Here is a 17,951-nt window from a genome sequence, read left to right as displayed (position 1 = left end):
TACTGCTACAAATTGGGTGAGGGATCCGACAGGCATATGTTTTCCATAAGTGTAAGTGGTGGCGGCGCCCCAAACGCCCTTGCTGTCTTTCTCCTCTGTCTTAACTTGCTTCCTTTTACTTTTCAGGGGAGAAAGCTGTGGTTAAGTCTCTTCTTCTGAGTCACAGAAGAGTCCAAATCTGTACCTAAATCAGCCTCCTTCCATTGGTCTTTGGCCAATTGATCTAAACACTTGTATCTGGGCCAAGATCTGATACACTTCCCCTTAGTCTCTGGTTGTTATTTCCTGTTCTTTGCGTTGTTGTTTCTTAAGTTCTTTTTCTTAGGCTCTAAACTTTCACTTTTCTTTTTGGCTTCCCTTTTATCCTGCCTTAATTCTTCACACACCACTTTTAATTGTCCTTTTATGCTGGTTAGATCTCGCTTATATTGAGACCATGTTGTAATTTCATGTCTCTGTCTCACCTGTCCCATCGGGATAAGAGACTACCTTACTTGTTCTTTCTCTTTCATATGGGTAGTTTATCCCTGATCCTTTTAATGCCATCCAAGAGACATTATCCAATGGAGGTACCGTATTTTTGTCCGATTTTCACAGAGATTTTAGGTAGGTCAAATTTTTGTTCCACATATTACATTAGTTTCTTTTGAATTTCATCTTCTGATATGTCAAGTGGGGCCTGCCCATTCTGAGCAGTTGTTTGAAGTTGTATGCTTAGCATCCACCATTGTGATAATTATGGGTCTTGAGCGTGAGCTTAATTAGCCTGGTGGTAGACCCTTATGTCTACTTCTCGGTGTACAGACATCTGATTTAAGGGAGCTCGGGCTGCCTAGCCCACCGGAATTTAGATTCACATGAAGGGAGAGACCGTAACGTTTAGACAACTGACCGAGGACCTTTAGTGAAAGAGGAGTCCATACCTCTATGAGCGCTGAGATGAATCTCCAATTTACCGGAGGGATCTGTGTTCCTTCAGTGATCCTGTTGACTAAGCCAAGTTGTATTTTCAAGTGAGAGTCTGAGTTGCAGTCTGGTGTCAGGAAACCTTTATTGCAGCTTTATTTCCAGTACTGCTTCATTTCCTCTGAGCACTAAGGCACATACAAAGTTTCAGAATGCCTTAACTAATACAGTTTAAACCTAGAGTGCACAGGCATACCACCCCCCCAACCCCCTTTTGATTGTCATTGGTCAGTAGCTCTGAGTTATCCTTTCACAATTGGCTCTCTGGTACACCATCTTTTACAGTTCAAACTTGCCTCAGCAATTTACTTGTCACTGTTTAACTATTGATGTTTCTTAGTCTGATGGAAATGATGCCGCACTCTACAATTACTATGTATTTCCAATTAAGCCAATCATATCGCTGAATGATAAAGAGGTGGACAGACTTATGGTCCACCCCCAGTTCTCCAAGGTTTCATGATGTTACCAGTCTCCCTGTAATGGTGTGGGGACCGCTTTTGCAGCCTGAGACTGGTTTTAACCATTTCCACTAATGCTTTTAGCAACGTTTTGTATATAGGTGGAAGTATAACTACTTTGGAATCTCTGGCTATGATTATCTAAAGAATCTTAACTAAAACCTAATCTTAGTATTATAACAGATTGATTAAGTAATTCAAGAGCACTATGCATGAACAACTGCAGCTGCACATTCTACCTCAGTCCGTAATCTTAAGTCTGTAGAACTACAGAGGTAGTAGGAACTGCTGATGCTGGAGAATCTGAGATAACAAGGTGCAAAGCTGGATACACCCTTGTCTACACCACACTCCCCTCCAACCCCACCACACCCAGCACTTTTCCCTGCAACTGCAGGAAGTGCTACACCTGCCCCTACACCTCCTCCCTTACCCCCATCCCAGCCCACAAGAAAACCTACCACATCAAACAGATGTTCATCTGCCCATCTGCTAATGTAGTATACTGCATCCGCTGTACCCGTTATTGCCTCCTCTACATCTGGGAAACCAAGCGGAGGCTTGGGGACCGCTTTGTAGAACACCTATGCTCGGTTCGCAACAAATGACTGCACCTCCCAGTCGCGAACCACTTCAACTCCCCCTCTCACTGCTTGGACAACATGTCCATCCTGGGCCTCCTCCAGTTCCACAACGATGCCAACCAAAGTTTGCAGGAATAGCACCTCATATTTTGCTTAGGAACCCTGCAGCCCAATGGTATCAATGTGGGCTTCACAAGCTTCAAAATCTCCCATCCCTGGACCGCATCCCAAAACCAGCCCAGCTCATCTCCGGCTCCCTAACCTGTCTGTCCTTTCTCCCACCTAGCCACTCCTCCCACCTCAACCCCCACCCCCACCTCCAACCTACCGGCCCCCTCACCGCCTCCTTGACCTGCCCGTCTTCCCTGGACTGACCAACCCCTACCCTAATTCTCCACCTACGCTAATCTTTATTGGTTCCATCCCCGCCTCCTTGACCTGTCCGTCTCCTCTCCACCTATCCACTCCTTTATCCATCTTCCATCCACCTCCCCCTCTCTGTTTATTTATTTCAGAATTCCCTTACCCTCCCCTATTTCTGAAGAAGGGTCCAGACCTGAACCGTCAGCTTTCCTGCTCCTCTGATGCTGCTTGAACTGGTGTTCATCCAGCTCTACACCTTGTTATCTACAGAGCTACTATTGTTCTACTTGTAAAGAATACATTAAGCAAAAATTTTCCCAAGGTCTCTAACTACTGTCAACCATGTTCTGCTGCATTTGCCATGGGCATCCATCGGCCATTTTGTGCTGGTCCATCATGGGCAGCCCTGTCTGGAACCTGTGGTACAATACAACAGCAATTTAAATTTTTAGAATACTACTATGATTTTGCTTGGAATAATGGAATACAATAATCCTTTTCTATGTTTGTAGTATCATTAGCAGATAGAAAGTAAAGAAATCCTTCCCCTGTAAGCAGAAGAATACAAAGGCTCTTCTCCTCAAGTTCTTCTTTCATCGAATAGAAAATGTGTGTTGTCTCTTGTGGATTACTGTGGCAATGGAAAGCTGTTACAATGCACAGAAAAATACATTAGTCACCAACTACTGTGCAATGCAGAAAATGAAAACTTTATCACAACATAGTTACAAACTCTAGAGAATTTTAAAACCATTTGTAATTTACAGTTCAGCTGCAATGTTCATCCAATTCCAGTGTCTCATTTTAACTTGAAAAACAACCATTTCTCAGTGCAAGTAAGATGCTTGACCTCTGTGCAGTGACTAATAATGTCTTAATACCAATAAAAAGCTGGAATTGTGTGAGATCACTGATCATTCAAGTTGCACAGTGTCTCAATAAGACTTCATTTGCATTAACTGAGTTCAGTTGTAGTCATTGCACCTCTGAAGAGGAATATCTTAGTACAAGAGGGAATACTGTATTTATTCTCCAGAATTATTAATGGGAACATTTTTAAGACTTTATGTTAGGCCACAGATGGGGAATTATATCCAATCCTGGCCACCACATTTAAGGAAATATGTGAGGATCCTTGGAAGAGTACAGAGGACATTGTCAGGATAGTTCCAGGAACGAGGGAATTTAACTGCAAGTATGATTTATGAGGAGTTGATGTTTTCCTAAGGCTGAAGAAGACCCAGGAGAGAGTGAAATATTGTGACAGGTTTGGACAAGTGAAAAGACAGGCTGCTTCCATTGGCTGTTAGTGCAGTGGCTAAGGGACAGCAACTTCAAGTTTTGTGCAGGTGATGCTGGGTGGAATAGAACATAGAACATAGAACATAGAACAGTACAGCACAGAACAGGCCCTTCAGCCCACAATGTTGTGCCGACCATTGATCCTCATGGATGCACCCTCAAATTTCTGTGACCATATGCATGTCCAGCAGTCTCTTAAATGACCCCAATGACCTTGCTTCCACAACTGCTGCTGGCAACGCATTCCATGCTCTCACAACTCTCTGCGTAAAGAACCTGCCTCTGACATCCCCTCTATACTTTCCACCAACCAGCTTAAAACTATGACCCCTCGTGCTAGCCATTTCTGCCCTGGGAAATAGTCTCTGGCTATCGACTCTATCTATGCCTCTCATTATCTTGTATACCTCAATTAGGTCCCCTCTCCTCCTCCTTTTCTCCAATGAAAAGAGACCGAGCTCAGTCAACCTCTCTTCATAAGATAAGCCCTCCAGTCCAGGCAGCATCCTGGTAAACCTCCTCTGAACCCTCTCCAAAGCATCCACATCTTTCCTATAATAGGGCGCCCAGAACTGGACGCAGTATTCCAAGTAATGGGAGGATGAATTTGTGTTCAGTGAGAGAGAATGGATTGGATTTTCCAACAAGTGACAATCTGGTGAAGTTTGCCTCTCCTGCCCCTTATTTTGTGATAAAGAGGAGTCCTGCATTTCTGACAAGAGATACCAATCAGAGAACCTGCGCAGTCCTTCTTCTTTACTCAGAGTGGTAAGGGCGTGGAACGCCCTGCCTGCCAATGTAATTAACTCAGCCACATTAGGGGCATTTAAACAGTCCTTGGATAAGCATATGGATAATGATGGGATAGTGTAGGGGGAGGGGCTTAGATTAGTTCTCAGGTCAGCGCAACATTGAGGGCCGAAGGGCCTGTTCTGCGCTGTATTGTTCTATGCTCTATGTTCCATTTTGACAGTCTTTTTCATAGAGACCCTAGTCTACACTAGCAACTACAGAGAAGAGCATTGACTGGAAAGATGTAATTGGGGAATGTGAGTTAAGTTAAGGATAAGTTGAATGGCTACTCAAGAGTTAGATTATGTCTGAAAATCTAACTTTTCTTGAGTACCAATTTAATATCATCAGAATCCTTCAAATAAGCTAATTTTAAACAGTTACTTCTGGAGAGCAGAGGGGAGTTGCCTGGTGAAACCCTCATTTTCGAGCTAATTTCTTCAGAGTCTGCTCAAGTGGGGGATTCTTCAGAATCCACATACAGAGCTTCCATCCACGCTGAAATAATGACTGCCAGGTCATCGGAAAATCTGGGTCAAAGATCTGGAAATTTCTGTCCAAGGAAGTGACAGAGGTATGGATGAACAATGATCTCAGTGGAAAGTTGGTTGAGGCATATAGACATTCAGGTCCACAGGACTGGGAAAACGGGAGAGCTAATAGTAACTCAATGGGCCGAACAACCTCTTTCTATGCTGTGATTACCCTAATTCTACACTAGACTGGGATCAAGTTCTACAGCTAGTTATACAACAATTAATTATATGGCTGGTCCAATAATTTTATACATCTGGTTTTATTTAGACCTTCAATGTGTAGTGAAGTGTCAATACTTATTATGTTATGTTGTTGAGCATATGTTTATACTCTACGGTATCACGGATGAGGAATCTGGCTTCCTTCTGAATTCAGTCAAGGCTCCTGAGTAACAAAAACAGTGCAGAAAAAAACTTAAACAGGGACAACAAAGTGTAGATGTGAATGAACGCAGCAGGTTAAGCAGCATCAGAGGAGCAGGAAGGCTGCCATTTCAGGCATAGGCCCTCCTTCAGAAATGGGGGAGGGGAAGGGGATTCTGAAATAAGTAGGGTGAGAGAGGGGGAGACGGATTGAAGATGGGTAAAGGAGAATATAGGTGGAGAGGAGATGGACAGGCCAAAGAGGCAGGGTGGAGCCAGTAAAGGTGAGTGCAGGTGTGGAGCTAAGGAGGGGATAGGTCAGTCCAGGGAGGATGGACAGGTCAAGGAGGCGGGAAGGAGGTTGGTAGGTAGGAGATGGGGATGGGGATTGAGGTGGGAGGAGTGGATAGGTAGGAGGAAGGACAGGTTAGGGAGACGGAGACGAGCTAGGCAGGTTTGGGGATACGGTCGGGGGAGGGGAGATTTTGAAGCTTGTGAAGTCCACTATCGAAGACATTTTTCCCTCCCCACCCTTATCTGCTTTCCGGAGGGACCACTTTCTCTGCGACTCCCTTGTATGCTCCACACTACCCTCCAGCCCCACCACAACCGGTACTTTTCCCTGCAACTTCAGGAAGTGCTACACCTGTCTCTACACCTCCCTCCTCACATCCATCCCAGGCCCAAGAAAACCTTCCACATCAAACACATGTTCACCTGCACATCTGCTGATGTGGTACACTGTAACCCTCTTCCCAAAGAGGCGTCCTATACATCAGGGAAACCAAGCGGATGCTTGGGGACCGCTTTGCAGAACACCTACACTCGGTTCACAACAAAAAATTGCACCTCCCAGTCACGAACCATTTCAACTCCCCCTCCCATTCCTCAGACGACATGTCCATCCTGGGCCTCCTGCAGTGCCACAATGATGCCACCCGAAGGTTGCAGGAACAGCAACTCATATTCCGCTTGGGAACCCTGCAGCCCAATGGTATCAATGTTGACTTCACAAGCTTCAAAATCTCCCTTCCCCCGACTACATCCCATAGCCATCCCTGCTCGACCCGCCTCCCTAATCTGTCTTTCTCTCCACTTATCCCCTCCTCCCATCTCAAGCCCCACCACCATCTCCTACTTAGTAACCTCATCCCGCCCCCTTGACCTGTCCGTTCTCCCTGGACTGACCTATCTCCTCCCTAACTCCCCACCTATGCTCACCTTTAATAGCTGCAATCCCGCACCTTTGACCTGTCTGTCTCCTCTCCACCTATTTCTTCCTTTATCCATTTTCTATCTATCTCCCCCTCTCTCATTATTTACTTCAGAACCCCCTTAACCTCCTCCAATTCTGAGGAAGGGTGTGGGCCAAAACGTCAGCCTTCCTGCTCCTCTGATGCTGCTTGGCCTGCCTTGTTCATCCAGCTCTATGCCTTGTTATCTCAGATTCTTCAGCATCTGCAGTTCCCACTATCTCTACCTTAAACAGGGAATTAGGAGGCCTAGAAGGGAACATAAACTATCCTTGGCACATAGGGTTAAGGAGAATCCCAAGACGTTTTAAACATACATTACTAGCAAATGTACTAGTCTAGGTGACTGAAGACAAACGAAGCTCTGGAAGAATATCCGGAAAGAAGGACTAATCTGAAACGAGGAATTACTAGGGCTGAAGAAGTCATGAAACATCTTTAGCAAACAGGGTTAAGGAAAATCCCAAAGCCCTTTATTCGTACATAAGGAGCAAGAGGGTAATGAGAGAAAGAGTTGGTCCACTCAAGGACAAAGGAGGGGCGTTATGCAAGGAGTCAGAGAAAATGAGTTAGATTCTTAATGAGTACTTTGCGTCGGTATTCACTAAGGAGAGGGACATGATGGATGTTGAGGTTAGGGATAGATGTTTGATTACTCCATGTCAAATCAACATAAGGAGAGGGGAAGTGTTGGTTATTCTAAAAGACATTAAGGTGGACAAGTCCCCAGGTCCGGATGGGATCTATCCCAGGTTACTGAGGGAAGTGAGAGAGGAAATAGCCAGGGCCTTAACAGATATCTTTGCAGTATCCTTGAGCACAGGTGAGGTCCCAGAGGATAGGAGAATTGCTAATGCTGTCCCTTTGTTTAAGAAGGGTAGCAGGTATAATCCAGGTAATTATAGACCGGTGAGCTTGACATCAGTGGTCAGGAAGTTGCTGGAGAAGATACTGAGGGATAGGATCTATTTACATTTGGAAGAAAATGAGATTATAAGTGATAGGCAGCATGGTTTTGTGCAGGCAAGGTCATGTGTTACCAACTTGGTAGAATTCTTTGAGGAAGTCACAAAGCTAAGAGATGAGGGAAGGGCTGTAGATGTCATATACATGGACTTCAGTAATGTGTTTGACAACGTTCCCCATGGCAGGCTGATGGAGAAAGTAAAGTCGCATGGGGTCCAAAGTGTACTAGCTGGATGGATAGTGAACTGACTGGGCAACAGGACACAGAGAGTTGTAGTGGAAGGGTGTTTCTCAAAATGGAGAACTGTTGTTCCACAGGGATCTGTGTTGGGGCCACTGTTGTTTGTGATATACATAAATGATCTGGAGGAAGATATAGATGGTCTGATCAGCAAGTTTGCAGAGGACACTAAGATTGGTGGAGTATCAGATAGTGAAGGAGATTGTCAGAGAATGCAGCAGAATATAGATAGATTGGAGAGTTGGGCGGAGAAATAGCAGATGGAGTTCTATCCAGGCAAATGCGAGGTGAAGCATTTTGGAAGATCTAATTAAAGAGTGAACTATATGGTCAATGGAAAAGCCCTGGGGAAAATTGATGCACAGAGATATCTGGGTGTTCAGGTCCATTGTACCCTAAAGGTGGCAACTTAGGTCGATAGAGTGTCAAAAAAGCATACAGCATGCTTTCGTTCATCGGACGGGGTATTGATTTCAAGAGTTGACAGGTCATGTTACAGTTGTATAGGACTTTGGTTTAACCACATTTGGAATACTGCATACATTTCTGATTGCCACATTGCCAAAAGGATGTGGATGCTTTGGAGAGAATGCAGAGAAGGTTCACCAGGATGTTTCCTGGTACGGAGGCTGGTAGCTGGTCCAGTGACTGTTCCTCAGAACAGACAAGCTTGGACAAACTTGGATTGTTATCCTTAGAGTGTCTGAGGCTGAGAGGTAACCTGATCGAGTTTATAAAATTATGAGAGGAATAAATAGGGTGAATCATCAGTCTTTTCTCCCCAGAGTGAAAATGTCAAATACTCAGGTCATAGGTTTGAGATGAGAGGGGGTAACTTTAAAGAAGGTGCGCAAGGCAAATATTTTTACACAAAGGGTGGTAGGTGCTTTGAACATGCTGCCAGGGGAAGTAGTAGAAGCAGATACAATTACATTGTTTCAGAGGCATTTAGACAGACAATGAATGGGCAGAGAATTGAGCAGTATGGACCATGTGCAGGCAGATGGGATGAATTTAGCACAGTATCATGGCAGCACAGACATGATGGGCCAAAGAACCTGTTCCTGTGCTGCACTATTCTATGTCCTATGTTCCACACTATAGTGCTGATTATCCTATTCTATTCTCTCAAGTCTGTCTCTGCATTGAGTACTCAGGCTTAGTTAGGGTCCCCAGTGGTCTCCCAGTGGTGAGTGATGATTTTGATTTATTTTCTCTTTCCCAATAGTAATTCCCTTATTAATTTATACTGCACATATCCTGAAGGTATTGAGTCTGATTTCATGAAATGGGTGGTATTGAATCTTCCACCTTTTGCTGAATCTATCTGCTTTTCATTCCATGCAAGTGACACTGTGTTGGAAATGTATATTTATCCCACTGACTACTTGCTGGAATTGTGCTTTTACATGTATCAATCAACCTCTGCCTCATTGGAAGTGAAAGTAATAAAGAGAAATGTGTTTTATAACAACATTTTATGTCATAAATCACCCCAAAAGTGCTTCACCTGAAAGTTCGGAATCAATTTATGTTTATTCCTGGGATATGGGTATTGCCAACAAAGTTAGAATGTGTTGCTGATTTTTAATTGCTATACATAGATATTTCGATGACATTTTCTTCCTTTGGGCTCATGGCGAGGAATCACTGAAACAACTACATCATGATATCAACAAGTTTCATCCCACCATCAGACTTAAAATGGACTATTCTTTAGAATCAATGTCAGTTTTGGACGTATGCATCTCCATCAAGGAGGGGTACCTCAGTACCCAACTCTACCGCGAGCCCACATATAAACTCACAATGCTGCATTTTCCAGCTTCCACCCGAAACATATAAAAACAGCCATCCCCTACAGACAAGCCTCACTCATACACAGGATCTGTTTGGACCAGAAGGAACAAGACAGACACCTGAACATATTGAAGGATGCCCTCATAGGAACAGGATATGATGCTCAACTCATTGATCATCAGTTCCAACATGCCACAGCGAAAAACTGTAATGACCTCCTCAGAAAACAGACATGGAATGTGTCCAATAGGGTGCCCTTCATCATTTAGTACTTCCTGGGAGTGGAGAAATTACACCATGATCTTTGTACCCTTCAACACATTATCGATGATGATGAGCACCTTGCCAAGATCGACACCACACCACCATTTCTCGCTTTCAAACAACCGCCAAACCTTAAGCAGATGATTGTTTGCAGCAAACTACCCAGCCTTCAGGACAACATCGACCACTACGCTAAACAACCCTGTCATGGCACCTCTGTAAGATGCGTCAGACCTTCGACGAGGACACTACCATCACATATGGGAACACCACCCATCACGTACACAGCAGATACTGATGTGACATGGCCAACATTGTATTCAAGAATGCCCCGAGGCATGGTGTATTGGCAAAACCGTGCAGATGCTACGACAACGGATGAATGGACACCACACAACGATCACCAGACAGGAATGTTCCCACCAACTGGGGGAATACATCAGCGGCCAAAGATATTCAGCCTCAGATCTTCAGGGAAACATCCTCCAATGCGGATTTTGGGATACACGACAATGCAGAGTCGCTGAGCAGAGGCTGATAACTAAGTTTGATATCCATGAAGATGGCCTCAACTGGGACCTTGGATTCACGTCGCACTGCAGGTGACCCCATCACTCACTCTCTCTCTCACACACACACACACACACAACACACACACACACACACACACACACACACACACACACACACACCATGCATTGCCTGACCGAAAAGGTCACCTCTTCTTTAATGATAAAATCTTCAGTCTTTTCAGTACAGTGACTTGAAAGAAATTCAGGGATTTAGGTATACATATTGATCAATTTAAAACCTTCTAACTGATTAAAGATTTAACAGCATCTTAGGTTTGCTTTGTACCTCCTCATCAATGGTGTGAACCCTTGATTTTTTACTTATAAATTCTGCATCTGGTACCATCTCTCTCACTAACACCTGAAAAGGGTGTAAGACTCTGAAAGCTTGTATTTTCAAATAAAACTGTTGGACTATAACCCAGTTTTGTGTGATTTCTGACCTTGTCCACCCCAGTCCAACACCAGCACCTCCACATCGAAGATAGCCTTTGTAAAATTGCTATACTCCATTTGGTGAAATCCTATCCATAATGCTAATTGGAAGCTAATTCCAGTAGTTGACCCAGTAACAATGAGGATTTAATAGCATTCCAAAATCATGAGGAAGAGTAGAGAGGAACAATTGTTCCCAATTATAAAAGTATCAAGAACCAGAGAGCACTGTTTTAAAGTATTTTTGCAAAGGAACAAATGCGAGGTGAGAAAAGACCTTTTCACATTGTGAGTATGGAATCCACTGCAGTATGGTGGAGGCTAATCCATTCAACTGAGCCAAAAAGGGCATTTGATGATTATTTAAATAGAAACAATGTGCAGAGTCATGTGGAAAAGACAACAGTTTAGCACCAAGTTAAAATGCTCAGAACACTGGCACAGAAATGATGAGCAGCAGTCAGCGTGGATGAGTTGAACTGAAGGGTCTCTTGCTGTGCTATATAACTCTATAAATGATCTCCTTCTGAATCTTAACAACACTGCGTTTCATACTGCATCTTGCACATAACAGAAATTGCGGCCAGAATGAGCCAGTTGTGGAACAACTGAATATTTAAGATGGCAGTTGGGGTTTTCAGTCAATGCTCCCTTAAATTTTGACCACTCTCTCACTTATCAAAGCCCCTTTGACAGCATTGTCTAAACTCACAATCTCAACCACTTGAGAGGACAAGGGAAGCAGATGCATGGGAACACAATCGCCTACAAGTTCCCTTCCAACCTACATATCCATCTGGCACTCAAACTACATTGCTGTTCCTTCACTGTCACTGGGTCAAAATCTTAAAGTCCACTTTGTAGCAGTACTATAGTACATTACGTTGTTTGCAGAATTGATAGTCAAGAGAGAGATTTACTTACCATATTGACCCAATTACCTTTTGCAGCTGCTGATGGATTTTCCTCTCTATCTCTACATGTTGTTTCTGTTTGTTTGTCTGATTCTATACTGCCCTTTCTGAAGATACCACTTTCTAAGAAAAAAAAACCTTAGCACATGCTATTACCAAGATCCTTAAAATCCTAGTGAGACCTATCGTCTAATATTTTATTCTTCATTCCTTCAAGGGTTGAAGGCATTGCTGACTAGGCAGCATTTATTGTCCATCTCTAAATGCCCAGAGGGCAGTTAAGAGTCAACCACATTGCTGTGGGTCTGGAGTCACATGTAGACCAGACCAGTATAGATGGCAGTTTCCTTCCCTAAAGGACATTAGTGAACCAAGTGGGAATTAGACTCTTAATCCCAGTTTTATTTATTAAATTCAAATTCCACCATCTGTTGTGGTACAATTCAAGCTCTGGTCCCCGGAACATTGTCTGGATCTCTGGAATAACAGCCCAACAATAATATTACGAGGTTATCGCCTAATCCTGGTCATTGAAAAATAATTATGACAAAAGTTCAATTATTTGATTCAATGCAGATAACACAGCAACATTGAAATTTATTTCAATCCAATAACTTGCATTAAACAACTTTGTGTTCAGAGCAATGTTTTCCCTAAGCTATGTACATGTCTGCCATTCTGCAGCCTGACCTAATAAAGGCTTGATTTCAGGTTAAATATCACGCAAAAGCCATTACCCAACAATTTTTAAAGCTACTGTCCTTTGAAAAAAGTCAAAGGCTGTTCAGGTGTAAATAAAGGGTAACTTGGGTGACAGATACCAGCCCCTGTGGAGTCATTTCAGGAGGCATCTTTTCTTTGCACCTGCCATCAGAAAGACTCACATCTCTCTGCTTTCTTTCGTTGCAGATGAAATGACTACCCCATCATCTTTGCCTCTCAGTAGCCGAACATCTATGACTAGAGGACTTCACAGCAACTGATCAAAGCCTTCACAACTTGGCAATTTCACTGTTGAAGCTGTTCCCATTTGGGCAACTTGGGCAGGTTGGTGACAGGTCAGAAAATATGATCTATTGCTGAGAAATCCAGGGTTTAGGGTTAAAGGGCCTTTTATAATTGGACCCTCAACTGTTTAAATAACTGATTATTGACCTGCCATATCCTCCACTGGCCTTCAGTGCCTTCTCTGTAAAGGCCTGAAATGGACAGAATCATGTGGGATCATGGCTCAAAGTCAATTTCCAGGACTTTGCCATCCTTCTCACCTCCACCAGCCTGGGAAAAGAAACTACCAGTTCCGCAGAAAGATCACTGGACCTGAAACATTAACTCTGATTTCTCTTCACAGATGCTGCCAGCCCTGCTGAGTTTTTCCAGCAACTTCTATTTTTGTTTTTTTCTTATTTGGGAAAATGTTGCCTCTGGTTTTGCTGAACCAGTTTAAAAATCAAAGTTTATGGGACATAAATGTCAACTAAATATGTATTTAATTTGCTTCCAACCACAAAAAAAGGCTTCAAACTCGAGCAAGTAGAATCTTTACCTACTGATCAGGTGATGAGAATAATGAAGGGAACATTAATATCCATGTGGACCAAATATGACTCACTGTAGTTTGGGGAATTCTGTAAATCAGTAAAACTGTAGTCCCTTGTCATACTGTTGCTGTTGCTCATTGCCAGGGAACATAGTGAACTACCTTACTTTGAATAAAAAATGTATTGACGATTTGATGTGTCTAACACATGTGTGCACAATTGATTAACTAATGTTCCTGATGTTGCCAAAGGCAGCGTGGAACAGTCCCGTAATATATAAAATCAGCAAGGTGATTATCTTCGTAGCCACTGGCAGCAACTGCTTTAGTCTGGCTGCTGCAATGAAACATAACTCATTGACGACATCTCCAAAGCCTTTTGCCCTGCTCCTGAGCCAACTAGAGAAATAGACACATGGTTGCCTGTTTGTTCTGGAGTGGCTGTGCCTGTTACCAGATGCATTTTGTCCTTCCATTCCTCCTGTTGTTCCTCAACTATATTCAGATTGAGAGATCTTCCTGTCGCAAATCTTATTGTGGCCCGGGGGACAGGGCTATGGTGATAGACCAGCGACCCAGCTTTCATGTGTCTAAAACCCCCCATGACAAGTCATGAAATAAATTGAATAGATATGACCAGGTACAAGGAAAAATAACCCTGATATCTAATAGATTGTTGCAAAAACTCAAGAGAGTGGTAAGGGCGTGGAATGCCCTGCCTGCCAATGTAGTTAACTCAGCCACTTTAGGGGCATTTAAACAGTCCTTGGATAAGCATATGGATGATGATGGGATAGTGTAGGGGGGAGAGGCTTAGATTAGTTCACAGGTCGGCACAACATCGAGGGCTGAAGGGCCTGTTCTGCGCTGTATTGTTCTATGTTCTATGTTCTAAAAACACAACTCTTCCCAAGAGGCCTCTTGGGAGGGATTTTCCAAACCCCTTGTCTGGCCTGTGCATGTTACAATCTCACAGTGGCTCAATTTTAATGTCCTCAGGTGCAACTATGCTTGCTAACATCCTAGAAATGATATTTTATTTTTAAGACATGGCTGAGTGGGTGACAGAATGAGAATTCCACAGTGAAGGGCAGTAAGATCGATTGTGTCGTCAGTCATAATTTTCAGACTGAAGAAGTCCCTTTATTCATCATGAAGCAAAATAAGGGCAAAAACGAAAAGTAAAGCGAAAGGTATGTACCCAGCGAATAGACAACAAAGGTGGAGAAATGGAGTACAAAAAATTAAAAATGTAAACAGAAATAAATCATCATTGAATTTAAAAAGAAATAGCTAACTCATTTACTGGCTCATGAATTAGTAAAGAAAATTCAGGTTGAAGATACCAATATAAAGGGACATACACAATAGCTCATGCAAATTACCTCAAAATGTCCGGAGTATTAATTGTTTTCCCGTCATGGAAATATTTAAAGGGCATTTAAAGATATTTAAGAAAAGGAACAAAAAGGATGCATTAAACAAACAAAAGACTCCATGTCTAGATTCCATGTTAAGATTCCATGTCTAGATGGATTATACTAAAAACAATTATAGATGAATTGGAAGAGGCCCTTTTAAAATCTCAGATAGAACAAGTGCAAAAAGCTCAAAATTGACAAATTAGCTTAACGTCAATTGTAGCAAAGATAATGAAATCTTTATTCACAGATAGAATAAGAAAGATAATCAAGGAAACATAAGAAAAAGCCAGCACTTTTGCAAATCATGCAGGTCATGTTGTGCCAAACTTATTAAATCATTTTGAAGAAGTAACAAAGAATAGACAAGGCTAATGTATTAAGTGTATCATATTACGATTTTCAAAAGGCATTCAAGATGTTAAAATACAGTGAATTTGTGGCAAAGATCCAAACATTTGGAGTCAGCAGTCAAATAGGAAATGGATAGTAAACTGATTACAAAATAGGAAAGAGAGTAGAGTTGACATTAGAAATGCAGAATTGGAAAAGATAGGAATAATGTTTCACAGGAATTAGTGCTGACATTGCCATTATTCCCTGCTTATATAAGCGAAGAAAGAACAATTTACAGATGGCGTCAAACTGGGCAGGATTGTTAATTTCACAGTTAATTTCTGGCAATGTATAGAGGACTGGAACAAAATACCAAAAAACAGTGATTAACGTGCAGAATGGAGCATCAATTGACAACTGAACTTCAAAAATATCAAGTGTGACATGATAAGCTTTGATAAGAAAAAATAAACCCACATACTCCTTGGAAAATAAAATGCCAAACTCAATTTAGATAGTATTTTTATCCTTGGTTCTGTTGATGACATCTCAAGTCTAGAATGACTTTGATACCTCGTACATATATTTCTGCGACAAGTTATGCCATATTGGTAAGAGCATTGGCAAAGACTGTAGGCACATGCACCAGAAATAGGTAAAGTCGGTAGATACAAATGTACCTATGAATTAGGAGCAGGAGCAGGAGTAGGCCCTTGGATCTGTTCCACCATTCATGGCCAATCTGATTATTCAACATTCCCAGCTACTCTCAAAAACTCTTCTTTATCACGAATCTAACTTCCTCTCCCTTCAAAATATTCAAGGACTCTGCTTCCATCACCTATTGAGGAAGAGAATTCCTTTGTGATAAAAAGAAATTCTATATTTGTCTTTGACGGTGATGCCTAAAACAATGCCTCCAATTCCAGAATCCCTCACAAGGTGAAGCATCCTTTCAAAATCTACCCTCTTGAGCCTCCCCAGGATCTTGTATGTCGCAATCAAATCACTTCTTATACTTTTAAACACTACTGGCTGTAAGTCTAAACTGTTCAACCTCTGTAAGACAATCTGTTCATTTCAGCAAATCCTCTCTGAACTGCTTCCAATTCATTTCCTTAAGTAAGGAGACCAATAATATATAAGGCATTGCCAGTCTCATTCATGCTTTACGTAACTGAAGCCAAAATTCCTTACTTTTGTCATCACTTCTCCTTGCAATCAATGATAATATTCTATTAGCTTTCCTAATTACTTTCCATACCTGTATCCTAACTTTTGGTGATTCATGCATTAGGTTATCTATTTCCATCTGCATCTCAGAGCTTTGCAATCGCTCGTTATTTAATCCTTTATGCTTTCTGCCAGAATGGACATTTCCACATTTTTCCCATATTATACAACATTTGCTACATTTTTCCCAACTATTTAACCTATCCATATCCCTGTGTAGCTCCCTGTGTCCTTTCCACAATTCACTTGCCAACCTATCTTTGTGCCGGCAAATTTAGCCACCATACCTTCAATCCCTTTCCCCAGCCAATTAAATATATTGCAAAAGCCTCAGACCCCAAATTGTCCCCTTGTGCTATACAGCTCATTACATCTCATCAAACAGAAAAAGATTAATTTGCATCTCTGTTTCCCTTTAGCTAGCTATTCCTCTATCCATGCTAATAGGTTACCCACTACACCTAGAGCTTTTATTTTATTTTCTTAATAAATTTGGTGTTTCTTTAATGCATTCAGGGAATATGGGCTGATTGGGCCAATAGGTTTTGCTTGTCTCTAATCACCTTTGAGAAGGTGGTGGGAGCTGCCTTCTTGAACAACCACAATCCAGATCCACAAATTTGCATTTGTCCTTTGAAATGGACTAATGATCTGTTCAATTGTTTCAAAGTCAATTAGAATGGACAATAAAGGCTGCCTTGTCAATGACATCTCCACCCCACTAATGATAGTAAAGATGATATACATGAAGAGGAGTGAAATGCATTAAGGTTTGCGTGGGTTTGTCTCAGTAGAGTTGACAATTTTTCTGCTACTAATATCTTTCATTAACCTATTCTACCTATATATTTTCTCTGCTGATATTAACATTCCCTTTGCCTTCTGCTCAATGGCATCACATATATACTTAACATATGTAAAGCCATAAAACAGACGATATGAATGAATCACCTTTTGAGTTTGAGAGGTAAATTTAAATCGGATGCACAGATTAGCATAGTCAAACCTGACATGGAATTTGATAGTAAACTGAGGTGCTCAGACTTTGAAAATGTTATGCTGAAAAAAGATCATCAGTCAAGGATGAATAATGTAGAAGCAAATCGAACATATATTCCAAACATTTATGTCACTTACTTTTGTTGGGAGGGAGAAACTTTGCACAATCTTTATTTGAACAAGGTGTTTAATGTAGTCCCTGTGAAAGAGAAACTGTTTTTTTTAATACTGTTTGGTGCTTTCTCAGATTCTTTTCCTGTAGATCGAGATCCGTGGAACATTCGGGCAACCGAGATGCCTCTTGTGGTTGTAACTGCTTTTAATGTCCATGCTATAACTTCCCTTCACAACAGAAAGCTTCATGGTGTCTGCCTCCAATGGCCCCAGAGAAGGTAGAACTTACAGTTTGTATTTAATCTTAGACTTTAGGTAACTAATTGTTCGTCACTGTGAATGATTATCTCAAAGTCTGCTCAGTCCTATTGGCGTAGGATATTAATCCAGCTACAAAAATATTCAAAAAGGATTTGTAACTGCCATGCTGCTAAAATAAAGACTATTTAACTTTAAAATTTCACCAACTAGTCTAGAAACTCTTCAAGGGTTGAGA

The 17,951-nt window shown here is 41.9% G+C and overlaps 1 long non-coding RNA gene across 1 annotated transcript; it reads left to right on the top strand.

Annotated features, from left to right (window-relative positions):
• Positions 1–387: 387 nt before the first annotated feature.
• Positions 388–17,666, top strand: LOC125460838 (uncharacterized). Its single transcript, XR_007249347.1, has 3 exons — positions 388–606; positions 12,722–12,859; positions 17,589–17,666. It is a non-coding gene; the product is annotated as an uncharacterized LOC125460838 (long non-coding RNA).
• The last annotated feature ends 285 nt before the right edge of the window (positions 17,667–17,951 follow it).

This window comes from Stegostoma tigrinum, chromosome 1, assembly GCF_030684315.1.
Source record: "Stegostoma tigrinum isolate sSteTig4 chromosome 1, sSteTig4.hap1, whole genome shotgun sequence".
Classification (NCBI taxonomy): domain Eukaryota; kingdom Metazoa; phylum Chordata; class Chondrichthyes; order Orectolobiformes; family Stegostomatidae; genus Stegostoma; species Stegostoma tigrinum.
The sequence above is the reverse complement of the archived record's forward strand: the minus strand, read 5'-3'. Positions and strand labels throughout refer to the sequence as shown.